At 45.6% G+C, this 27118-nt stretch overlaps 1 long non-coding RNA gene across 1 annotated transcript in view; it reads left to right on the forward strand.

The window, feature by feature from the left end:
• Positions 1-21926: 21926 nt before the first annotated feature.
• LOC125446637 (uncharacterized) overlaps positions 21927-27118 on the forward strand; it is an 84340-nt gene continuing 79148 nt past the window's right edge. Inside the window, exon 1 of the long non-coding RNA XR_007246441.2 lies at positions 21927-22523. This is a non-coding gene — a long non-coding RNA (uncharacterized LOC125446637). The remainder of the gene's footprint in view (positions 22524-27118) is intronic.

The following is a 27118-nucleotide window of genomic DNA, read 5'->3' on the forward strand; positions in this document are numbered from 1 at the left end:
GTAAAGTCCGCAATATTCCTACTGCAGGCAGGAGGCAAGCCTTGAGATTGAGTCATTTAGGCGATGTTTGAAAAAAATGTGAGGTTTTAAAAGTGTTCTTGTTCTGGACTTTCTCACCAGAGGAACAGTTTCTTTTGAACTGCACTATCAATTTATTTAATCATCTTAAACACCTCAATTAGATTATCCCTTAACTTTCTATGGTCAGGAAAATGCAAACTCAGTCTATGCCAACTGTTCTCCTACATCATCTGCAGGAATATTCTGAAATTTCTGCTGCATTTCCTCCAATATTGACTCATGCTCTCTGGTGTCTGGATTGTTGGACCCCAAAATACACACGGGACCCTGCAGAAGCCTTGATGCAGTAACTCAGTGGGAATTCTCCACAAAATTTGAGCTTTTGACAGTTAATTCCCTAGGATCCTCCAAAAATGTCTCGGACTGGCTTTGAATCTCAGCTTTCAAATAGTTCTGACTTGCTTAACTCAACAGTTATCCAAAAAAAAACCTAGTCAAACATACAACTGTCCCATCTTAAACTTGCCCCTGATCCCCTTGATAATCCAATCAACTCTATCAAATACTCCCCCTTGGTCTGACCTGATCACTCGTACCAACTCAATCCAAGTATCTCACAATGACTTCCACAACTAAACTAGATTTATCCCATCATTTAGCTATGCCCCTTCCCCCGCCACCCCTTCAGAAACTGATCAAAACCTACCTCCCAACCTGCAACTAACGTCTTCAGCCACCTCTACCCACCTTCCACCCTTCTCACCTGTCATATTGTTCACTTACCACTTCAACACCATACTTCACTCACTTAACCACCCTGTAGCTGTTGAAATTGGGTTCTCCTTTTAAACTCAATGCTTTTAGTGCTCCAAATTCAGTATTTCCTGTCATGAGACTTCATTTCACTGTGTTACAGTTGGCCTACTAACATAAACAAAAAATGTATTGGGCACCATACTACCCAAAATGTTGGAATGAATGAAAACTTTCAAATCGAGGTGGCAAAGGGTCAATGGTCTTCCAACATCATGAGGAGCTGCCCCTTGGTTATTAGTCAAAAAAATTCGGACAATTGATTGACAAGGCATAAGTTATCTGCCCCTAGAAATACAGTGTATTAACAAGTACTCAGGGGCACAGAGGTTCCTCATCAGTTAGACTTTTGTAGACAGCAGTCCTAATTGTGTGGTCCTCATTGGGTGGTACTCATCAGGCAGGTCTTGCAGTTCTAACTAGGTGTGCTCATTGGTGGTTCTCATCAGGCAGTCCTCAGACAGCCTCTTCCTAAAATAGACCAGGAGAAGAGGAGGAAGACCCAGGAAACAGCTCCTGAACATGTTAGCTAGAGAGCAGGATACCACATTTACAACTTTAACAGGATTAGTACATTCTACACATACAGCTTTGTTTGTCCTTTAGTGTCAGTGAGCCTGGCCCACTTGTATATTTTATTAATCTACTTAACTAACGTATCACAGGGTGGCATGGTGGCTCAGTGGTTAGCACTGTAGCCTCACAGTGCCAGGGACCCAGATTCGATTCCAGCCTCGGGCAACTGCCTGTGGGGAGTTTGCACATTTTCCCCATGTCTGTGTGTGTTCCCTCCAGGTGCTCTGGTTTGCTCCCACAGTCCAAAGATGTGCTGGCTAGGTGGGTTGGCCATGCTAAATTGCCTGTGGTGTTCAGGGGTGTGTGAGTTATGGGCTTATGGGGGGATGGGTCTAGGTGGGATGCGACAAGGGCCAGTGTGGACTTGTTGGGATTCTATGTAAACTACTGTTCTTAACAAACAACAATCAGGTAAATTGCTTACAAATTGTTGACCGCCTACATGAAGGAACTGTGATCGCCAAGTCAAGACAACTCACTGATTCATCTCCAGTGACCCAGTCACATTGAACATTTGAGTCTACCCCATGACAGTTAGTACCATTTAGTGCTGCCTCCTGAGCTGATGCTCTTTGTTACTTTCTACATGGATTCCTGTACTGAGGGAATTCTGTTATCAACATCTGGCTTTTTCCAACATATCTAGCTATGTCCAGTTAAGGTAATTTTCTGCTGTTTTATCAAACACAGCTGATTGGAGGATTGGGGCCATACGTCCAGAGGTGATCTGTCAGGTGGAACCACAGCTTGGCTTTCAGAAGGTCAAACTGTATGTAATCTCTCGTGTTCAGGATGTTCTTGGCGCCATGACTTCATGGAGACATGTTTTGACAGAGGATATCAGGACCATTGGAGGTCCAGTCAGATCAGGTGACGGATGAAAAATACATTTGTGTACCAGAGAGGTTCAAATCATCAACCCTTAAAAAACAATGAAATTACTCCAGAAGGAAGCCAGTGAAGGTAACTTTGGGAACAGTTGCGCAGAACTTGGATATGAGGGAATGACTAAACCAAATTGACAACCACAGAAGCATAGCAGTGAAGAGGCGGCTAAAGAGCAAGGAATTGTGAATTAGAAATCACTGTCTAACTCACCTGGATCTCCAGGAATGGAAGCTGATTGGACTGTGAATCCACTGGATCTCTGTAACCATTGGTGGGTTTGTATGATAGAAATGAACTTGATCCTGTGTTCCTGAAGTCTGACCATCAGAATTGGGAGCCAGACTAAAGCATAGAGATTTTAAAGAAACCTCCATCTGTAGTACTCTGAGAGAGCTGTCTCCAATGTGAGTGTGTGTGTTAGTGAAGTAAGCCAGTTCTCAGGAGTAGGTGTGGGGTAGAATCAGACCCTGCTTTAGTTGGGGATGTGAATTCTACAGAGATCCTGTTCAGGGGACAGGTGTTCGACAAAACAATGGTGGATGTTTGTACTGTCCTGTCTGGGAGCACTGCTATCCTAGGTATAGTGAGGGAGTGGGGTGAGCCCCTACAGATCTGAGTTCCCTCAGACCATCACACCCCCATTGTATAGCGGCATGATATGTTCACCTCAGACTCTTCTTGTTCTCGTATAATTTGCCAATGTTTTATTAGTCTGGTTGACTCAAGTTTGGTGTAAGCTGAGTGTGGTTTTGGTTACTTGTCTGGTGCTTTATCAATCTTCTGTATAGATTTGTGACTCACAGTGGGTTCACATTTTAGTAAAGCCCTAATATCTTGATTTAACAGCATGGTGTTCACTGAAACACTCAGGATCCTGCAGTAAGTGTTCTAGGTACAATATATTGTTAATGTCACTGTGGGCTGGGATACTTTCTCTATCAATTCTCTATCAAAACATAATATTCCTCCCAGAAAGAAACAAGAACTTGCATTTAAATATCACTTTCCACAAGCAACAATGTCTGAAGGTAATTCACTGCTAATGAAGTGCTTATGAAGTGTAGTCTGTTTCTACATATATGAAACACGGTGGAAAGTGGGGGGAATGATGGTGGTTTGTGGTAATGCCAAAATGCGCATGGTAAACTCCCACAAAGAGAAATACGATAATGACCAGAGAGTCAGGGACTCAAAATGTTCACTGTTATTCTCTTTCTAGAGATGCTGCTGGATCTGCTGAGTTTCTCCAGCACTTTCTACATTTGTTAATGACCACAGTGTCTGTTTTTGGGATGATGCTATCTCCTACAATCACCTAAGGGCATAGACTGGATGTCTCTTCAACTCATCTGAAAGATGATACCTCTATTAGTGCTGCACCCCCTCAATACTACACTGAAGTGTCAGTCTCAGGGCTCAAGTCTCTGGAGTGAGATTCACAATCTTCTGACTCAAAGATGACAGTAATAACTAAGCCTTGACTAATAATTTATCGTATTTCGGTTTTATGATATTCATTTCTGAGGGGTAAAGGACTGGAGAATTTATATTACAAAAATGTTTTTTTTTCCCCAAATCCTTTTTGTGTTTGGTTTTATTGAGTTAGGGCTCTTTCTGGCAGCTAAGAACAAAGATATTCTGAGATGGGTCTTCTTAAAGATTGTTCATAAATAACATCTCCTCTCCTCTCATCACCTTTCCCTCAGTTACAACGAAAAGAAAAGAATATCAGCAGCACAATTTTTGGAACAGGAGGCCAAGATGGTGGGGGTTCCTTTGAAGCAAAGCGGTTCTGACCATGATCTTTTTTACCCCTCTTTATTCTTTAATATGTGGATGTGCAACCAAGACCCACACTGGTTGCTAGTCTCCAATTGCCCTTAATTGAAAGGCTTGCTCAGACATTTCAGAAGGCAATTATAAGTCACCACATTACTTTTTCCCAGGGTGGAAGAGTCAGTTACCAGGGACCATGGGTTTAAGGTGTGAGGGGCAAGGTTTAAAGGTGATGTACGAGGCAAGTTTTTTACAGAGGTGGGTGCCTAGAACTCGTTGTTGGGGGAGGTAGTGGAAACAGATACTGCAGTGACTTTTAAAGGGCACCTTGACAAATATAAGAATAGGATGGGAATAGAAGGATACAGTCCCCTGAAGGGTAGGGAGTTTTAGTTGTGATGGACAGTATGTCAGTGCAGGCTTGGAGGGTCGAAGGGCCTGTTCCTGTGCTGTAATTTTCATTGTTCTTTGTACTATAGGTCTCCAGACTAGGTGGGGTTGGCAAATTTTCTTCCCTAAAGGGCATTAGTGGGCCGGATGGTTTCATGTACTGAACCATGTTATTTGAATTCAAATTACCATCCACCATGGTGGGATTTAAGACTATGATACCAGAAAGTGTAATATCACTACACGACACTTCCCCTAAACTGTGACAGAGGAGATAAGAGGATAGAGACAGAGGAGCAATGTGAAATAGGGAGCGCAAAACAGACACTGAGAAAGGAGATGGACATGGGGTGGGGTGCGCAGAAAAAGGTCTTTCTTGGCAAGATGGTGTAGGCAACAGACATTTGTCAGTTTCACTGTTACACCTAACTATTTATTTCAGTCTTGGAAATGCTTTTTAAAAGTAACTTATTTTTCCTTCTCAACCCACACACACACACACCCCTAGACCTTGCATTTAAATTTACAAACTGCTGCTGGAATCATGGGGAATCATACAGTACTGAAGAGGCCCTTTGGCCCATTGATCTGTACCATCAAAAACAGACTGAATCTATACTAGCCCACTTTCCAGCACTAAGCCCATAGCTGTGAATCTATTACATGTAATGCGCTGTCCATGTGCTTTTTAAAGATTTTGAGGTTACCCTCCCAGGCAGTGCATTCCAGACCCCCACAACCCTCTGGGTGAAAAGATTTTGCTTCAAGTCCCCTCCAAATCTCCTTCCTTACACTTTAAAATGATGCCCCCTTGTTTTTAATGACTCAAATAATAATAATAACCAAAAAAAACTGTATAAAAACTAAATCTTTTTGAATGACTTTCTTCCTTTTTTCAATTGTCCAATAAGTTATATTGTGAATAAAATTGGTAGCTCTAGTTCGAGCGCAGTTTGTCAAACTGAGAATCTGGAGTTGAATGCAGCTCTTTAATTCACAAGGGATCTCAGATGATAAAGAATCAGCACAAACTTATTAAAGCAAATGCTCATAGTTCAGTTGTCGCCAAGAATAGTTCAAATTCCCAGGGAAAGTTCAGTTTACCTTAAGTTTATTTCATTCACTACCTACTCTTCAGTTCTTCTTCTGCCAGTGAACCTCCTTCTGGAGTCTTGCTGTTCATCACCATGTACAGACATGTTGCATAAAGATCTGTTGACCCTGTCCTACAGCTCCTGTTCTTTGATACAGATATCACACACACTGTACAGAGACGCAGATCCAATACCACAGTCATATACTGAATATGAGCTCCATTACAACCAAATTCAGAGAATCCATCAATGCTCAATGACTATTCCATACAACTCATTTTTATTTATTCATGGGACGTGAACTGCCTCAGCATAGCCAACACTTGTTACTCATCCTGTATTTGCCCTTGAGAAAGTGGTGGTGAATTGCTTCTAAAACCTTTGCTATCATCTGGTGCTGGTTTGGCCACATGGTTTTCCAGGATATTGACTCCACGATAATGAAGGATTGATGATATTCCAAGTCAGGATAACGGTGGTGTTCCCATGCATCCAATGCCCTTTTCCTTCTAGCCCGTAGTGGTCATGGGTTTTAGAAGATACTGCTAAGAAAGCTTTGTTGAGTTGCCACAGTGCATCTTGTAGATGGCAAACATTGGAGTGACTGTGTGTTAGTATCAGAGGGTTACTAACACACAAAGGAAATGTTACAGGTATACAGTACTCCTAATTTTTTCCTGTGTGTGGATTGCCGATGTCTGAGCGCAGGAACAACGTCTGAAACTGGAATTCAATGCGTGCATGGAACCTCGGAGCAGCTGTGCGCTAAGAGGGAATGCTGGTGGTGGAATGAGGTGCTGATCAAGTGAGCTGTTTGATGCAGTAATTTCTCTCATATTGAGAGGCATTCTGTCTGATATAGCAAGACAATACTTGATTTGAAAATCTTCAGGCTGTGACCAGTTACAAATTGTCCAACATAGACGGAGCTCACTCCCACTGAGCCAGCATGTTATGTTAGTGAAACAGTTTGTGTAGCAATTGAACTGGAAGGAAGGAATAGGAGGAGATATTGCTCAGGTCCAGGTCACCCTCAGATGGTTTCTATCCTGTATGAAGATACGGTTGAAGCTCTAATGAGCAACAAGTAAAACAATCCTGACACACGTCACACTGGAAAGATTTGTTTCCTGTGCAGTTATGTTGATATTCCTGGAGATCAGACAATTGTGTGAAAGCTTTTTGTAGTACTGGCACCTGAAGGTGCTTTCTCCTGTGTGAGCTCACTGATATTTCACCAGGCCTGACAGCTGTGTGAAGGATTTGTTACAAAACTCACAGTGGAAAGCCTTCTCTGTCATATTGTGTTGATCCAGGAGGTTTGAGGAGCAAGGGAAAGTTCATCACATAACTCATGCCCGAAGGGCATCTCTCCCATGGGAAGCCTTTGGTGTTCCAGGAGGCAGGACAAGTGTCTGAAAGCTGTATCACACATCTCACACCTGAAGGACTGTGTGGATTCTCTGATGTTGCAGCAAGCTTGAGGGGTGTTCAAAAGCTTTCTGGCAGACCCCACAACTGAAGGATTTTCCCCTGTGCGGACCGTGTGATGACAAAGGAGACTTGAAGACTGGGTGAAAGCCCTGTCACAAAGCTGAAGGGTCACTTGTAGGGTCTCTCCCTGTGTAAATCTGCTGGTGTATCAGGAGGGTGGATGATAGCATGAAGCTTACAGCTAATTCATGGCCTTTGATGGAACTATTTCCTGTAGTTGATTTTAAAAGTAGACAGCATGGTCTCCTTCATCATGTGACATTTTACAAGTTCAAAATAATTCACAAATGAGGTGTCCCATCATTTTGGTTATGCATCCAGCATTGCAGTTTAACAAATTGGGAGTTGGAGCCAGTCATTATTTTTGAATAACCAATTAAAACTGACTGCAACACAATTTTTGATTGCTTCAGGAAAGCACAATGATTCACATCAGTCTGGAATGTTCTGTTTGTTCCCTGAGATAAGTAAGTGATTTGAATCCATAAATAAGTCAGAGACCATCAAGTAGCCTGCTTTCCAGGTTTTGTGTCCTGTTTTAAGCAAGTGTTGACTGGAAATTCATAACATACTGGGACATGACAATACAGGTCATCAATGATTACAGAGATCCAGTGGTCACATTCCTGCAAGAACCAACTTCCATTCTTCGAAGACCCTCCTCTCTGTGGCAAATATGACAGTGTCCTCTAATTCCCAACTCTCTGCCTTCATCATAATACTTCTGTAGCTGTCAGTTTGGTTTAACCACTCCATCATATCCACTTGCTGTTATTGAGCTTAGTGAGCTAACCAATCACAACATCCACAACCTGAGCTACAAATATACTCCACCAGAGTTCAAGTAACAGGTGGGAAAATACAACAGCACTTCATCGGAGGCTGCACTGATGATGTTACCCAGCAGGGTACTGAAACGTCTGCGGGACAACGAACCAGCTCGGCGAGCCAACCAGCCTCAACATCCACAACCTGAGCTACAAATCTACTCTAAAACCTTGACAAGATTGGACTGACTGGATTCACGGATGATGGTTTCCTTGGGTGGGGGAGGTACAGGACAATAGATACCGGTCTCAGGATTTGGACAAACCATTCCACTCTATAATGAGGAGGCATTTCTTCATTCAGGGGATGAAACTGTGGAATTCTTTATCACAGAAGGCTGTGGAGCCAAAAATCTTCTGGAAATAAACAGATTTTGAGACTAAAACAGTCAAATGCATAGGGTGAGAGTAGAGGTACGCGACATTGAGATAGAGGATTGGCCATGGAGCAACCTTGATGGGCCGATTGGCCTACTCCTGCTCCTAGTTTTTGTCTCAGCAATTGTTGTTCAGCCCCAGCTGTCCTTGTGAAGAGGGTGGGGAGCTTCCTTCTTGATTCTCTGTAGTCAAACTGTTGCTGCTATCACTGTAGAAGGTTGAACTGACACAGCTGAATCCAGTGTTACAACTCCTCCTCAATCTTTTGACAGAGGGTCATTCAAGGTCTAGGAAGAGCACAACATATTCCAGAGTCTCTACCACAACGTGGAAGGTGGAATGTTTGGCTGACGAGGTGTGGGTTGATATTACTTTTGTTTTGGCAACATTTCAAGACTGGCCAAGTTTATTGTATGGAGAATTGATGAGATCAAGAGTGGATTACAAACCTATTGAAGACTGGACAGTGACACTTCAGCTGTTTGTAAACTGTAGATCTATTGACGATAACAAGGTGTAGAGCTGGGTGAATACAGCAGGCCAAGCAGCATCAGAGGATCAGGAAAGCTGACATTTCAGGTCTGGACCCTTCTTCAGAAATGAAGGAGGGGAAGGGGATTCTGAAATAAACAGACAGAGAGGGGGAGAGGTGGATGGAAGATGGATAAAGGAGCAGAGAGGTGGAGAGGAGACGGGCAGGTCAGGGAGGTGGGGATTGAGCCAGTGTAAAGGTGAGTGTAGATGGACAGTTAGGTTGGGGATTGGTCAGTCCAGGGAGGATGGGCAGGTCAAGGGGCTGGCTTGAGGTGGGAAAAGTGAATAGGTGGGAGAAAGGACATACAGATTAGGGAGGCAGGGATGAGCTGGGCTGGTTTTGGGATGTGGTTGGGAGCGGGGAGATTTGAAGCTTGTGAAGTCCACATTGATACCATTGGGCTGCAGAGTTCCAAGCAAAATCTGAGGTGCTGTTCCTGCAACCTTTGGGAGGCATCATTGTGGCACTGGAGGAGGGCCTTTTACATGTTGTCTAAGGAGTGGGAGGGGGAGACTGGGAAGTGCAGACATTTGTCACGAACTGAGCGTAGTTGTTGCACACTGCGGTCTCCAAGCCTCTGCTTGGTTTCCCTAATGTAGAGAGGGCCACAACAGGAACAGTGGATACAGTATACCACATTAGCAGATGTGCAGGTGAACATCCGTTTGATGTGGAAGGTCTTCTCGGAGCCTGGGATGGGGTGAGGTGTAGGGGCAGGTGTAGCACTTCCTGCGGTTGCAGGGAAAAGTGCCGGGGGTGGTGGGGAGTGTGGAGTGGACAAGGGAGTCGAGGAGAGAGTGGTCCCTCTGAAAGGCAGACATGGGTGGGAAGGGAAAAATATCTTTGGTAGTGGGGTCAGATTGCAGGCGGTGGAAGTGCCGGAGGATGATGCATTGGATCCGGAGGTTGGTGGGGTGGTACGTGAGAACGAGGGGTTTCTGTTTTGGCTGTTATTGTGGGGAGGGGGTGTGAGGCATGAGTTACAGGAAACATAATAGATGCGGTCAAGGGCATTTTCAACCACTGTGGAGGGGAAGATGCGGTCCTTGAAAAACAAGGATATTTAGGATGACCAGGAGCGGAATGCCTCATCTTGGGAGCAGATGCGGCGAAGGTAAAGGAATTGGGAATAGGGGATAATAAAACGTGAGGCTGGATGAACACAGCAGGCCAAGCAGCATCTCAGGAGCACAAAAGCTGACGTTTCGGGCCTAGACCCTTCATCAGAGAGGGGGATGGGGGGAGGGAACTGGAATAAATAGGGAGAGAGGGGGAGGCGGACCGAAGATGGAAAGTAAAGAAGATAGGTGGAGAGAGTGTAGGTGGGGAGGTAGGGAGGGGATAGGTCAGTCCAGGGAAGACGGACAGGTCAAGGAGGTGGGATGAGGTTAGTAGGTAGCGGGGGGTGCGGCTTGGGGTGGGAGGAAGGGATGGGTGAGAGGAAGAACCGGTTAGGGAGGCAGAGACAGGTTGGACTGGTTTTGGGATGTAGTGGGTGGGGGGGAAGAGCTGGGCTGGTTGTGTGGTGCAGTGGGGGGAGGGGATGAACTGGGCTGGTTTAGGGATGCAGTAGGGGAAGGGGAGATTTTGAAACTGGTGAAGTCCACATTGATACCATATGGCTGCAGGGTTCCCAGGCGGAATATGAGTTGCTGTTCCTGCAACCTTCGGGTGGCATCATTGTGGCAGTGCAGGAGGCCCATGATGGACATGTCATCAAGGGAATGGGAGGGGGAGTGGAAATGGTTTGCGACTGGGAGGTGCAGTTGTTTGTTGCGAACTGAGCGGAGGTGTTCTGCAAAGCGGTCCCCAAGCCTCCGCTTGGTTTCACCAATGTAGAGGAAGCCGCACCGGGTACAGTGGATGCAGTATACCACATTGGCAGATGTGCAGGTGAACCTCTGCTTGATGTGGAATGTCATCTTGGGGCCTGGGATGGGGGTGAGGGAGGAGGTGTGGGGACAAGTGTAGCATTTCCTGCGGTTGCAGGGGAAGGTGCCGGGTGTGGTGGGGTTGGATGGCAGTGTGGAGCGAACAAGGGAGTCACGGAGAGAGTGGTCTCTCCGGAAAGCAGACAGGGGAGGGGATGGAAAAATGTCTTGAGTGGTGGGGTCGGATTGTAAATGGCGGAAGTGTCGGAGGATAATACGTTGTATCCGGAGGTTGGTAGGGTGGTGTGTGAGAACGAGGGGGATCCTCTTGGGGCGGTTGTGGCGGGGGCGGGGTGTGAGGGATGTGACGCGGGAAATGCGGGAGACGCGGTCAAGGGCGTTCTCAATCACCGTGGGGGGAAAGCTGCGGTCCTTAAAGAACTTGGACATCTGGGATGTGCGGGAGTGGAATGTCTTATCGTGGGAGCAGATGCGGCGGAGGCGGAGGAATTGGGAATAGGGGATGGAATTTTTGCAGGAGGGTGGGTGGGAGGAGGTGTATTCTAGGTAGCTGTGGGAGTCGGTGGGCTTGAAATGATTATTGGTTTCCAGGTGGTTGAGTGAGACAGAAACAGAGAGGTCCAGGAAGAAGAGAGAGGCTTCACAAGCTTCAAAATCTCCCCACCCCGACTGCATCCCAAAACCAGCCCAGCTCATCCCCGCCTCCCTAACCTATCGATCCTTTTCCAACCTATCCACTCCTCCCACCCCCACCCCCACCCCCACCTCCTACCTACCAGCCTCATCCCTGCTCCCTTGACCTGTCTGTCTTTCCTGGACTGACCAACCCCAACCTAACTCCCCACCTACACTCACCTTTACTGGCTCTATCCCTGCCGCCTTGACCTTCTCTCCCCCATCTGCTCCTTTATCCATCTTCCATCCACCTCCCCACTTCTCTATTTATTTCAGAATCCCCTTTCCCTCCACCATATCTGAAGTATCCAGACCTGAAATGCCAGCTTTCTTGCTCCTCTGATGCTGCTTGGCCTGCTGTATTCATCCAGCTCTACACGTTGTTCTCTCAGATTGTCCAGCATTGGCAGTTCCTACTATCTCCAGATCTATTTGGCACAGAGGGGACCGAGGTAAATATATTTCCCATCGCGACAGGATTTAACACTGGCACTAGGTGGCAGTTGCTCTTTGAAGAGGTGAGCAGTCAGTATTAGGCAGCTTGCAGGTGGAATGGGGACTATCACATGACCTTGGTTGACACCAGTCTGGATTTTGAGGATTTCTACTTCTCCCACTCGTGACAGATCATCATGATTGTGTTGAGGTTTGTTGAAGCACAATCCACAGAGCCTTGTGGTTTATTGAGGCAAACATTGTGGTTACACCACAGAATCACAGAAATGTTATGGTGCAGGAGGCCATTCAGCCCATCACATCTCACTGGCTCTTCAAATACCTAGTGCCAAAATCCTGCTTTCTCCCCATACCCTTGCACTTCATTCCTATTCAAATAATCATCTAATGCCCTCCTGAATGTCTCAATTGAACCTGTCTCTACCACACTTCCAAATAATTGATCAATGTCAAATGATGATCATGCATTTGTCTATCAATTAAGATCACATGAGAGGTCCCTCTAAAAGGTCTAAAGCCAGCTTATGATCCAATTGATATTTGAATTACTCCATACATGTAGAAGGGCCAACTCCACCTTGGCCAGATCATTGATTCGCTTAATTGGTGAACATTGACCCAGCATTAAGACACCAGAAAGATCCAAAAGCTTAAGAGGAAGAAAATCGATATGTCAAAATAAAGCAGCCAGATCAATGAGCGGAATTCCAGTAACAACTCACACCAAAAGGAAAATATTCACATATTCGACACAATTCCCAAACAGTGGGATCAAAATAAAGTCAGCTGGACTGAACTCCTGTGTCCAGACCTTTGGGTTTGAGCATCACTGTCACCAGGACTGGCTCAGTGAACATGATGCTCAAAAATGTGACAGCATGGAACAAAAATGATCAGCCCTGTTGCTGGGCAGAACAACCCAAGGTCACAAGTCAAGAAGTCAGCATTTCAAAAGGACACATAGTGGGAATTGAAAGCTCAATAGATCTAACAATCATACTCATCAAGTCACCAGGGCCATCTAAAAACGAAGGTCATATGACAAAATCCTCTTAGCTTATGGTGGAGGAAATCCTCTCAGAGACAAAGTGACATTTCCTAATGTCTCCTTCTCTGTCTCAGTGTTAATTTTGTTATCTGACTGTGTCTGTATGAAATATATTGGAATGTCTTATGATATTAAAGGTGCTGTATGAAAGCAAGTTGTGTTGTCGGGATTATGGCCTCTTTCCCATCTCACATTCCCTCCAATCCTTAAGGTACTGGCCTGGAGAACAGCCTGTGACATTGAATGGCCTCTCGTGCTCTGCTCGAGTGGCTGTTCAGTATGTGGAGAGTGAGGCAGTAAATGTTGTGAGACAATGGAGACTGTCACAGCCGAGACCCATCCTGCCTTCTTCCTGACTTCCTAGCTGAGTTCACTAATGAGGAATGAGATTTCTAGATACATAAACCCGGCGATCTTTCATCGGTTAGAATCATCTTTCTGGACGTACCAAAACAAGCACCCAGGGAGGAGCCATTCCTAGGACCGTCAATGGAAGTACTTCAATTAGCTTTAGGATCTCTGTTCTGCTGGGTGAGAATCAGCCACGAATCATATTGAAAACATTCAGTGCAACCAATGTAGGGGATCCGGCTCCAACTCAGTGTTGAAATATTAGTGTGTGGTCAGAGAGGTGCAAGTGAAATAATTCAGTCATGCATCACATTGACAGAGTGTGTCCTCCGTGCAGGTTCACTGATACTGCATAAACTTTAACAACTGTGTGAAGGTTTCATGATAGAATTCAGACTAATGTGGATTCGGTCCTGTGTCATTGGTTTGGTGATACAAGAGAAATACTTACTGTGCAAAAACTTTTTCACATACCCCTCACACAAAGGCTTTTTCTCTCCAGGAGAGCAGGGACAGGAGGCATGGATGAAAGTCTTGGCACAATCTTCACAACTAAAAATTTCACTGCTGTGTGAAACTTCTGCTGTCCTGAGTTGACGATGTTGACAGAGACTTAATTGCAGGAAGTTTAAGATCTGAAAGGTTGCTTCCCTGTGTGGACTGTCTGATGGAGGAAGCTTTTCAATGGTTTTGTGAAGTCTTTATCGCTAACCTCATGCAAGAAGAGTTTCTCCCATTTGACTCCTCTGGTGTTTCAGGAGACCAGATGAGTGGGTGAAAGCCTTTTTGCAAATCTCACACTTGAAGGGTTTATACTCTGTCTGAATCCTCTGGTGCTTCAAGACATCAGAGGGTTGGGTGAAAGCCTTCTTACAAGCCACACACCTGAAGGGTTTCTCTTCAGTATGAATCCTTTGGTGTATTAGGAGGGTCAAAGATGTCACAAAAAGTTTATTGCATACCTCACACTTGAAGGGTTTTGCCCCAGTGTGCACATTTTGGTGCATTTGGAGCTTCAATGACTTTGAGAAGGATTTGCTGCAAATCTCACATGTGAAAAGCTTCTTACCTGAGTGAGTATGTTGGTGTGCTTGAAGGTTCAAAGACTGTGAGAATGACTTGAGACAAACTGCACATCTGAATGGTTTCTCCCCTGAGTGACTGCGCTGATGACCGACCAAGTCCGAAAATTGCACAAATCCCTTGTTACACGTTTCGCACAAAAATGGTTTCTCCCCTGTGTGAATGTGCCAGTGATACACCAAGATTGACATTCATGCAAAGTTCTTGTTACAAATATCACACCCGAATGGCTTCTCCCCTGAGTGAATGTGTTGGTGCGTGCAAAGGTGAGATGAGTGTGAGAATGATACAGCACACACCTCGCAGTTGAATGGTTTCTCTCGTGTGCGAATGCGCCTGTAATATGTTAGGTTTGACAGCTGAGCAAAGCTTTTGCTGCACACCTCACACATGAATGGTTTCTCCTCTGTGTGAATGCGTTGGTGTATGCTGAAGTGAGACAAGTGCAAGCATGATTTGTTACACACCTCACATGTAAATGGTTTCTCATCTACGTGAATATGTTGATGATATGCCAGATTTGATAACTGTCCCAGACGTTTATTACACACTTCACATTTGAATGGCTTTTCCTCAATATGGATGTGTTGGTGATTTAGGAGTGTCCATGAGTTTGTAAAGGCTTTGTCACACACATGACACTTGAATAGATTTTCCCCAGTGTGAATACGTTGGTGTCTTTGGAAAGGGGATGAATGTGAGAATGATTTGTCACACACCTCACATGTGAATGGTCTCTCTCCTGTATGAATATGCCAGTGATTCACCAATCCAGAGGACTGTGTAAAGCTGTTTTTACACACTTCACATTTAAATGACTTCTCCCCACTATGAATACGCTGGTGATTCATAAGCGTTGATGACTGTGTGAAGGTTTGGTTGCACACCTCACACTTGAAGGGTTTCTCCCCAGTGTGAATTATCTGGCTCATTAGGAAAGATGCCAATCTTTTAATGGCTTTGTAACACATGTCACACTTGAATGATTTCTTTCCCATTTAACTCACCATCTCTTACGGATGGTGACACGTAAGATCTTAGAAAATCTGAGGAGATCTGATGAGCCGATGGAGCCCTCCTCTCTTACCTCACACTTGAACAGCCTGTGGCCTATAGGAATGAGTCAGTGAGTCTTGAGGCTTGATGAATGATTGAAACTCTCGCCACACTTGGAACCACTCACACTTCTTCCCAGCCTCACCCTGACTGATCACCCACAACTAAACCTTCAGAAAGGTTGGTTCTGATGCAAGGCCCCACACCACTGACCAGGTTCAGACCTGATGCTATGTCAAAGCTTCCCTGACCCGACTGATGGTTTCACTTACCAACCTCCCATGTTGAACAAGGCTGTGAAGAGACCGAATGCCTTCCTGCAGTTGTTTATTTATTCCTTGGGTGGTACTCAGGATGTATTAGTGGTGTCTATCCTCTCTGTTTTCTCTGGTGTAGCATGATGCAATCCTTCTATAAAACAGGAAAAGGAAACATGATTTCCTCCAACTCCCTCTCCTGCTATGCTGAAGGGGCTGACCCCTCAGTTAGAGGCTGTTTTACAGTGAGTGCCAATCTGTCATTCCCCTACCCTTGGAGGGAATCAAATACACGTCCTTTCTTTTTCATCCCTTGACTGTCACACACGTTTTTCCGTGACTGGATGTGACCGGGAGCAGACAGTGTGGCTGCATTCTTTCCTCCATTCATATCCCCATCTTGCCAGGCATCATGAGGGCAATGGAAAGACAGAGCGTAAGATTTTTCACTTAATTAAAATCTCATTTAATGCCAGTGAGTACTACTTCAACCTTAACACAATAAAGAGAAATTTTGAAATTTATTACCTTGTTTTCTAAATTATTTGAAGAAACCTCACTGGCAAGAAGTGCTAGAAGCTGAGAAAAATATTGGTTCAGTGTAGCTGACTGAAGATGTGTGCTTTATCTTGGTAAATTAGAGATACTGCACTCACTCAGACTGCACATCCCAAATTCAGCTTTCATTAGGCAAAATGATCAAATCCAAATGTAGGCTTTCCGGACAGGGGGGAAATATTTTAAAAAAGCATTAAAATGTATTTAACTAAATGGGTTTCCAGGTACAGCAGCTGGATTGCTATGGTGCTACATTTAACAATCCAGAGACTGAGAGTTCCAATCTAGCCACGGAAAGTTATATCCATAGAATTAGACAGCAGGAACATTGGGAACACCACCACCTGCAACTCCAAGCCACCCAGCACCCTGACTTAGAAATATATCGCCGTTCCAGCATTTTAACCCAATGAAACCGAAGCAAGTCCCTTCCTAGCAGCATTGCGTGTGTATGTACATATCAAGGACTGCAACAGTTCAAGATACAACCCACTCCCAACTGTTTGACGGCAGTTGGAGATGGACAATATATGCTGGTCTTATAAGATGAAGAAAACAGACAATTTGGCCCAATAGGTCTATGCCAGTGTTTCAACCCCATACAAACCACCTCTCACATCTTTTCATCTTGTCCAACCCGCATATCCGTACTAAAGGTGTTAGATACTGCCAAAGGTTTACGTTCTTACAACATTTCAGCTATATTACTTAACATTGATACATCAGAAATTGCCACACCCCTGATCAAACTATTCTAGGACAACATTAGGATCTGCCTGACAATGTAGAAAATTAGCCAGTTACATCCTACACAGAAAAGGGAGCACAAACCCAACTCAGCTAACTACCACGCCATCGGTCTACTCTTGATCATCAGAAACATGCTGACAGGAGTGATTCTTGGTACTATCAAGCATCACTTGTTTAACAATAAGCTGTTACTGATCTTATACAGACTTGGTTAAAACAATGGGCCAAACAGCTGCATTCCAGAGGTGACAGTGAGGCAGCTTATGACCGGGTGTGACATCAAGGAGACACCTAGGAGCCCTAGCAAAGCCTGACTTAATGGGAATCAGGGGTAAACTCTTCATTAACTAGTCATGCCTAGCACAGAACAAGATGAATATATTTGTTGGAAATCAGTCATCTCAGCTCTGCAGGAGTTTCTCAAGGTAGTACCCAAGGTCCAACCATCTTCAGCTGCTTCATCACTGACCTTCCCTCCAACTTAACGTCAGATGTTCACTGATGATTGCACAATGTTCAGCACAATTTCCGACTCCTCAGACAATGTTCAAATATGGCATGACCTGGACAATACCCAGGCTTGGGCTGACAAGTGGCTTATCAGGCAATGATCTTCTCTGATTTGAGAGAATCTAACAATTTTCCATGATATTCAATGTCATTATCATCACTGAATGTCCCACTATTTAGGGGTTACCTCTGACCAGAAACTAACCTGTCCTATTCACATAAGTGCTCTGGCTAAAAGGAAAGGTCAGAGGCTAGTCTTAAGTAATTAACCTCCTACTATCACAAAGTCAATCCACTAGCTAGAAGGCACAGGTCAAGAGTGTAATGGAATACTCCTCACTTGCCTGGATGAGTGCAGCTCCAGCAACACTCAATAATCTTGCCACCATCCAGGACAAAGCAGACTGCTTGATTGGGGCTATATTCAGTAGAAACCACATTCAGTAGAAACAGAGTTTGGCATAGAAACTTAACAAGGTTCCTTAGCAGCACCTTCCAAATCTTGAACAATATTACCTGAAAGGACAACGGTAGCTCTCATGAGCACCACTACTGACAGGTACACCTCCAAGCCACTCACCGTCCCAACTAAGAAATAAATCAGCGATCCATCAGTGTTGCTAAGTCAAAATCCTGGAATTTCCATGTGACATTATGGGTCTATCTACACCAAATGGGCTGTGGTGGTTCAAGGATGTTTAAAACTCATTGTTACAATCTCTGGTTATTTCCCATACCACTTACAGACGGAGAAGTGGTTGTGAAGGGTGTTATGTGAATGTAAGTCCTTATTTTTAATTTCTGAGGCTACAGAGATTGCATGGCAGGATGTTTTGGAGAGATTTGAACAAACTGGCAACAACAAGATCCTAAAACACACTGAGTGAACCGACCATTCACAAACCACAGGATAATACCCAGCTCCTAACAGATACACACAGCTCAACCACAGGAAATCAGTAAGATGCCTCAGACCTCCCAGACACAACACTTTCTCATATTCAGCAATGAGTCATCAACAAAACTCAGGCTGGAAATTAGAAGGGAAATGCTTCCAAATAAACACACTCAATATCCAACACACAGCTCCAGTCTAACAGTTCAGCACAAAGCACCGAATAAACAGCTCGCTCAGCTGGATCTTCTCACTCAGCATAAGAGGCATTTCCATCCCTGATTGCAAAGCAACCCCTGAAACCACCCCTCCCTCCGCTTCAACCCAATCCCAGGGAAACTCCAACACAAACCTTCCTCCAGCTCAAAAAATCTCCATTGACCAGTACTCTCTGTTTTCTATCACTTAGCCAATTAAAGGGAGGCAATGGCGCAGTGATATTGTCACTGGACTCAACCCAGAGACCCAGACAATGTCTAAATTCGAATGCCACATGGCAGACTGTGGAATTTGAATTCGATAAATATCTGGAATTAAGATTGGAAGGAATTAAGATTGTAAATCCATTGCTGATGGAGTGGGGCGAACCCATCTGGTTCACTAATGTCCTCTAGGGAAGGTCTGGCCTAAATGGAATTCCAACCGCACTGCAACGTGTGTTGACTGTTAGCGTTGGGCAGTTAGGGATGGGACTATAAATGCTGCCAAGACAGTGATGTCATCATCAAAACATACAACATCCCAATTTTCGGAAGTTTCCAGAACAGAAACGTCAACTTCCTGCTGGCCTGCTATGCTCCTTCCAGCTTCACACCGTGTTATCTCTAACTCCAGCATCTGCAGTTCTTAATAACGCTTTGTATCCACTTTGCTACTTGTTCAAGATTTTCACCCCATTTCCTTTAAAATACAAAATCGTCCCTTTTATACTGGTAAGTCTGTTCGACGTACAAAATAACTGAACTTTTCAACTCCCTCCTTCCAAAACTATTTCTGTAATTTGTATTAAAACATGTTATATTGGAACAGTAACATCAACGTTTGTCAGGTCTGCCCAAAAATTTTGTGAAAACCCATCATCTCCAGAAATATAGGATAATAAAATGTGAGGCTGGATGAACACAGCAGGCCCAGCAGCATCTCAGGAGAACAAAAGCTGACGTTTCGGGCCTAGACCCTTCATCAGAGAGGGGGATGGGGTGAGGGTTCTGGAATAAATAGGGAGAGAGGGGGAGGCGGACCGAAGGTGGAGAGAAAAGAAGATAGGTGGAGAGGAGAGTATAGGTGGGGAGGTAGGGAGGGGATAGGTCAGTCCAGGGAAGACGGACAGGTCAAGGAGGTGGGATGAGGTTAGTAGGTAGGGGATGGAGGTGCGGCTTGGGGTGGGAGGAAGGGATGGGTGAGAGGAAGAACAGGTTAGGGGGGCAGAGACAGGTTGGATTGGTTTTGAGATGCAGTGGGTGGAGGGAAGAGCTGGGCTGGTTGTGTGGTGCAGTGGGGGGAGGGGACGAACTGGGCTGGTTTTGGGATGCGGTGGGGCAAGGGGAGATTTTGAAGCTGGTGAAGTCCACATTGATACCATTGGGCTGCAGGGTTCCCAAGCGGAATATGAGTTGCTGTTCCTGCAACCTTCGGGTGGCATCATTGTGGCACTGCAGGAGGCCCATGATGGGCATGTCATCTAAAGAATGGGAGGGGGAGTGGAAATGGTTTGCAACTGGGAGGTGCAGTTGTTTATTGCGAACCGAGCGGAGGTGTTCTGCAAAGCGGTCCCCAAGCCTCCGCTTGGTTTCCCCAATGTAGAGAAGGCCACACTGGGTACAGTGGATGCAGTATACCACATTGGCAGATGTGCAGGTGAACCTCTGCTTAATATGGAAAGTTATCTTGGGGCCTGGGATAGGGGTGAGGGAGGAGGTGTGGGGGCAAGTGTAGCATTTCCTGCGGTTGCAGGGGAAGGTGCCGCGTGTGGTGGCGTTAGAGGGCAGTGTGGAGCCAACAAGGGAGTCACGGAGAGAGTGGTCTCTCCGGAAAGCAGACAGGGGGGTGGGGATGGAAAAATGTCTTGGGTGGTGGGGTCGGATTGTAGATGGCAGAAGTGTCGGAGGATGATGCGTATCCGGAGGTTGGTGGCGTTGTATCCGGAGGTTGGTGTGGTGGTGTGTGAGAACGAGGGGGACCCTCTTCGGGAGGTTGTGGCGGGGGCGGGGTGTGAGGGATGTGTTGCGGGAAATGCGGGTGACGCGGTCAAGGGCGTTCTCGACCACTGTGGGGGGAAAGTTGCGGTCCTTGAAGAACTTGGACATCTAGGATGTGCGGGAGTGGAATGCCTCATCGTGGGAGCAGATGTGGCGGAGGCGGAGGAATTGGGAATAGGGGATGGAATTTTTGCAGGAGGGTGGGTGGGAGGAGGTGTATTCTAGGTAGCTGTGGGAGTTGGTGGGCTTGAAATGGACATCAGTTACAAGCTGGTTGCCTGAGATGGAGACAGAGATGTCCAGGAAGGTGAGGGATGTGCTGGAGATGGCCCAGGTGAACTGAAGGTTGGGGTGGAAGGTGTTGGTGAAGTGGATGAACTGTTCGAGCTCCTCTGGGGAGCAAGAAGCGACGCCGATACAGTCATCAATGTACCGGAGGAAGAGGTGAGGTTTGGGGCCTGTGCAGGTGCGGAAGAGGGACTGTTCCACTAACCTCATCCCACCTCCTTGACCTGTCCGTCTTCCCTGGACTGACCTATCCCCTCCCTACCTCCCCACCTACACCCTCTCCACCTATCTTCTTTACTCTCCATCTTCGGTCCGCCTCCCCCTCTCTCCCTATTTATTCCAGTTCCCTCCCCCCATCCCCCTCTCTGATGAAGGGTCTAGGCCCGAAACGTCAGCTTTTGTGCTCCTGAGATGCTGCTTGTCCTGCTGTGTTCATCCAGCCTCACATTTTATTATCTTGGATTCTCCAGCATCTGCAGTTCCCATTATCTCCAGAAATATCTCGGACATTGCAGCAAAAACTCACATTTGGTGAGAAAATGTTTGACCGATTTTTTCTGGAAGTGCCTTCCTGTGTTTGTTGGAAGGAGACACGGTCCATCTCCTCAAACATTAAGTGAATTACAGCCGCAAACTCACAAAACTGAGATTCAGATTGTTTAAAACTTCCACACGGACTCGGCTCAACTCGCCCGAACCCTTCACCATGCCGCTCCGAACTACATTACCCATGCTGCTTATGGGGCCCACGCCTGCGCAGTGAGGGGCGGCGGTATGATATCAGGGGAAAGCCCGCTCGCAGTGCATGATGGAAGTTGGTGTTCTGACCCGCGTCACGGCTGTAGGCGCCCAGCGTACGGGATTTCAAATCCGAGGTCGCGCGGACGGTGCTGCAATTGGAGGTGCGCGCCTGTAAATGGCGGCCTCTGGCGGCGGGAGCCGGCATCCCAGCCGTTTCCTCGCACCTCAGTGAAGCGCCATTCCCAGAGCTAAGGTGTAGAGCTGGATGAACACAGCAGGCCCAGCAGCATCAGAGAAGGAGGAAGGCTGACGTTTTGGGCCTAGACCGTTCTCCAGAAATCTAAAGAATCATTTCTGAAGAAGGGTCAAGACCCGAAACGTCAAACTTTCCTGCTCCTGAGATGCTGCTTGTCCTGCTGTGTTCATCCAGCTCCACACCTTGTTATCTCAGATTCTCCAGCATCTGCAGTTCCTACTATCTCATTCCCAGAGCTAATTGGGATTGGAAAATTTAACCATTTCTCTGGCTACAACAGTGGAAGCAAAAGTGGCTGTCAAGAATGCATCAATTTTCAGGACTGCATATCTATTGTGAAGGAATATTCTGGTGATATAACATCACGGCACACATAATGTTATGGTGCAATCATGGACTGAGTCCGCTGGTCGAGGCCCTGATCAGGGGAATTGCTGTGTTCAGTTTGCTCCAGATATTCCCATCCGTGCCATTGGGAAGTGATCATCACACACCCGACTTAAACCTTATTGGATGTCGGGAGGATTGGACTGGTCTTGGAGGGAAGGTCTCCCAGCTCCTCAAGAAGAGGTGGTTTTGATCATCCATGCAATATTTGTGCCTTAAGAACTTTAACATAGCGTCTCATTCTCGTGTGCAGGGCTCCAGCATGGTGTGAATGGAGGTGTTCGTGGAGCTGCCTTCTCCTGTTACTGGTTGTCCACAACTCTCAATGAGGTATAGTAGGACTACAGAGCTTTGTTCTGATCTGTTGGTTGTGGAGCAGTTGAGCTTTGTTTATTACCTGTTATTCAAGGTGTTTAGCCTGCATAGCCCTTTGCACTCACAATGACTGGGTTCAAACCTGGATTCTAAAGTGAACGTCCTTGACTTCAGCCAATGTGTCTCCAAGGAGTCAATATTAAGCACTTCCCTGCCTGCTAATGGGTTGGGACATTCCCAGGGATGGTCATGGAGGAGTCTGGGATATTTCCAGATTGATGTGATTCAATGGGTATCACTGCTACTTGATCATTCTTTGGGGCAGCTCTGCTCACTTGGGGACTTGTCCTCAGACCTTGGTAAGAGAGACTTTACAAATTTTGCTGGCTGAGATCATTATTACCTTATTCTGATACAACATCAGGATTGTCCTGATCTCTCTGATTTTTCTCTTGAACTTTGTAGTGATTGTTTATCATTGTTTGCTTGGCCAGTTGAGAGGATAGTTCAGAGTTAACCTGGTTGTGTGGGGCTGGAGTCTCATGAAGCTCTGATGGAGCAGTTGTAGCAGGCTGTCTTTCCCTGAAGGTCAATATTTGGGGTTCTAGGACAAACAGAAAATGTTCATGTTTTTATTTTGATTCTACTCCTCAAATTCCAAAATATGTTATATTCCACTGCACAGTGTGCAGTGATTGAGGTGAAGAGGTGCCTTTAAGGGGAAACTACATAAACACATGAGGGAAAAAGGGACAGAAAAGTGAGAAAAAGAGAGATGAGAGGAGGTTTGTTTTAAGTATAAACACCACCATGGAGAAAATGGCCTGTTTTTCATTGTAATTCTATGTGTGTAACTTTCTGTGGTTGGATTTGAAGCCATAATCTCTGATTGTTAATCCACAGTAATTCAGCTACCTTGTCTGGAGACATATTGGCTGAAATGTCTTTTAATGCCTTTTTTTTAGTAAGATTGACTTCCCCTGATCAACGGAAACAGGGTCACCAACAGAGCAGTCCTTATGGATGGTGAATCTGATCCCAGACCAAATGGGGTGGTATTGTGAATGGTTTGACCTGTCACTGTGCAGGCTGCTCATGGCTCAGGTGGACCAGCATGCTGCCATAATGATCAAATGTCACCCTGATGTGATCCTTTTGTCCATGATGAGGAGGAAGACCAGACTTCAGTTCTTAAGCAGGTGGAGATCACTCTCTTGAGCAACAGGACAGTTACAGCCTATAACAAGTAGGGGCATCTTCCTGGACCACCAGATGTTCCCCCTCCAACCCACACCCCCAAATCCAAACCACACCCAGGAGTCCAAGAATGACCTGTGGAAATTGACAGTTAACCCATCAAATGCCTGGGACTTGTTCCTCAAGCATCTGTCAGGCTGAACAGGGCACTGAACCAGCAGGTCCTATGTAAAACATCTTCACTGACCAAATATAGAGAAAATAGAAGGCTGGAATAGTTTGGAATATGTGCACTGAATCCCTCTGGATTTGCAACCAAAAGGTTCCATCATCAGCCAGCAGTCCCTAGCAATTTCTCCTGCATGCTGTTTGGATAGAACGAGGGAGCACTGGCCCAGGTCCTGAGGCAACCACTTCACAAACTGGTATCTGGACCCATTAGTCTTCCAAAGTGCACTTTTTCTCTTCGCTCTCCTTCAGGACCGTGTTCTCAAGAACCTGAGATAGGGCTCCAGGTTGAGCACCTCTGTCCAGCCACATGACCATGGCCTTTCGACATCTCTTTGTCACATACTTCTGACAAAAAAAAAACACAGTTGTGAGTCTTGTCCATGTGCAACTCTGGCCTCAAGGGGAAGGGGGAGCCTTCCTGTTTCCTTCTCCACTTGGCCCAGAATCAAAGGCATGAGGCCCACATTAACTAATGGCAGGTTATTAACTAGTCAGTCCATGGACTGCACTCATTTGAGGAATGGAACCAGCTTCTCCCACATATTATGCCATCCAGAGCTCACTTCCAGCTGCAGCAACACAGGAGGAATGTGGTCCAGGGCTTCCCAGGGTTTGCTTAGGGTTTAGGATGACTCTGTTGGGGAGTTTAGGTGTGCACAAGGGCATCCAACAGTGGCAATGGATTCTAAATCTTCTTGGAGTTCTCCATGTGTGGACTTGGGAGTTGGCCAGATCAGTCCTCTGACCAACAGATCTGTAGCTGGCACTAATCCACACTTTCCAGGATCGAACAGAGGGATTCTGGGCAGCGTGCCATAGACATCGTCATCTGGTGGCTGGGAGGCCTTTGCTCCCCGTGACCGTGCATTTTGTATCACTGCTTTGAGCAGTTGTTCTGGTTTTAATTTGTATTAAAATGAGACTTTTTCCCTTTTAAGACAGTTTGTATTGTGATTCTGTATTTGTGCTAATCCTACATGCACTTTGGCAGTGCCAGAGCATCTTCATCATTTTCAGCTCAAAATTACTTTTATTGTGATCCTGAATTTGTTGTTTTCCCAGCTGTTTTGTCCTTATCGGCGTGCTTAAATATTATCTGTTTTGTCCTTATCGGCGTGCTTAAATATTATCTGTGCATGAATTAAAAGAAAGTAGTAGGTGCATGTACCAGATTGGGTGCAGTGAGAGGCATGAAATAATTTATTTTACAGTCCCCTGACAGTCCTCCAGGGGTCAGCCTGTACCCGCTGAGAGTTTTCAGCACTGGAGCGGCTCACTTCACCCGGCAACTGATGATGCCGCCAAGAGGCAGAGTGTGATTGGTGAATACTGGCAGCGGGCCTGGACTTGTTCCCCATGTGGTGAATGGTTTGTGTGACTCGGGACGTGGTTTCACTTCTCGGGAATTTCCAGCTCAAATCACAGGGTTTTGTAAAGGAAAATGTGCTTTTTATACTCATATACTACATCTGCAGTGATGTACAATAGAATATAAGATGTCCTTTTATTGTCACACGTGTGCCCCATTGTAGGAGTACAGTGAAAAACCTGTGACAATGATCGCCTTTGTACAACAACATCTTTGGTACGAGTATCGAGGTACAATTCTTGGATACAGCACGCGAATAAAAATAGCTCCTTAATTGCAGAGTTGAAAATAAGTTAAACATGGGAAAATATTAAGGGGCTAACATTACAGTGTTCTAAGGTCTCGTTGTTCAAAACCAGCGGAACCAGTTCGAGAGGAAACTGGCTGCAACATAATAATATCGGGATAGACATTCAGGTTGAGCCCCGGGGCAAAATGGATGATGTTGAATCAACCTGCAGTTCAATTTTCCACTGGTACCAGAGGTTGAATAGATTAGGATTATTTTCATTAGAAAGGCCGAGATTGCTGACAGGGAGGGAATTACAGGATTTTGACCCAGTGACAGTGGAAGAACAGCAATATATTTCCAAGTCAGGATAGTGAGTGACTTGGAGAGGAACTTGTTGGTGTTGATGTTCGTATGTATCTGCTGCCCTTGTCATGGGTTTGGAAGGTGTCGTCTAAGAATTTTTGGTGAATTTCTGTATCTGGTAGACATTATAGAATGCTACTATAGAGTGTTGGCGATGAGGGGAGTTAAATGTGGTTGGGTGTTAATCAAGCAGGCTGCTTCTGGCCTGGATGGTGTCATACTTCTTGAGTTGTTGGAGCAGCACTCAACTAGTTAAGTGGGGAGAATACCATCACACTCCAGACTAGTGTCTTGTAGATGATGGTCAGGCTTTGGGAAGCCAGGAGACAAGTTACTTGCTGTAGGATTTCTGACCTTTGACCTGTTCTTGTTGCCACAGTATTTGTATGGCTGGTCGAGTACAGTTTCCTGTCCCTCGTAATCGCCAGAATAATATCACTGAATGTCAAAGGGCAAGAATTAGATTTTATCTTGTTGATGCAGGTCAAAGCCTGGCACTTGTATATCCTGGAAGTTACTTACCACTTGTTAGCCTAAGCCCAGATATTGTCCGGATCTTGCATTTGAATATGTGCTACTCGGTATCTGAGGGGTTGCAAATGGGCTGAACATTGTGCAACTTTTGGCAAACATCCCACTTCTGACCTTATGATGGAGGGAAGGTCATTGTTGAAGCCGCTGAAGATGGTTGGGCTAGGGGCACTCACCTGAGGAACTCATGCAGAGATGTCCTGGAGATGACATGACAGGTCTCTAATATCAACTGGGAAAGGAAACTACAGTCTGTACCCAGTGTGGCCTACATGTGACTCCAGGCCCACAGCAATGTAGTTGACTGTTAACTGCCTTCTGGACAATTACGAATCAGCAATAAATGCTGGCCTAGCCAATAACATTCAAATCACATAAACACATAAAAAAAACAACCATCTTCCTTTGTGTCAGGTATGACTCCAAACATTGGAGAGTTTCCCCCGATACCCATTGATTCCAGTATTTGTAAGGCTTGTTGATGTCACATTCTGGAATATTAATCTTCATGTGCAGGGCTGTCCCTCTGGATTTGGTTGCATTTGGACATTGACTGCTTCAATATCTGAGAAACGATTTGAGTATTGTTAGGGTTCCCTGATGTGACATGCAGTCAATGTGGCCTTGATGGCAAGGGCAGTTACTCTCTCACCTCACCTCAAGCAACAGCTTGACACAGCAATATTC

This window comes from Stegostoma tigrinum, chromosome 34, assembly GCF_030684315.1.
Source record: "Stegostoma tigrinum isolate sSteTig4 chromosome 34, sSteTig4.hap1, whole genome shotgun sequence".
Lineage (NCBI taxonomy): Eukaryota > Metazoa > Chordata > Chondrichthyes > Orectolobiformes > Stegostomatidae > Stegostoma > Stegostoma tigrinum.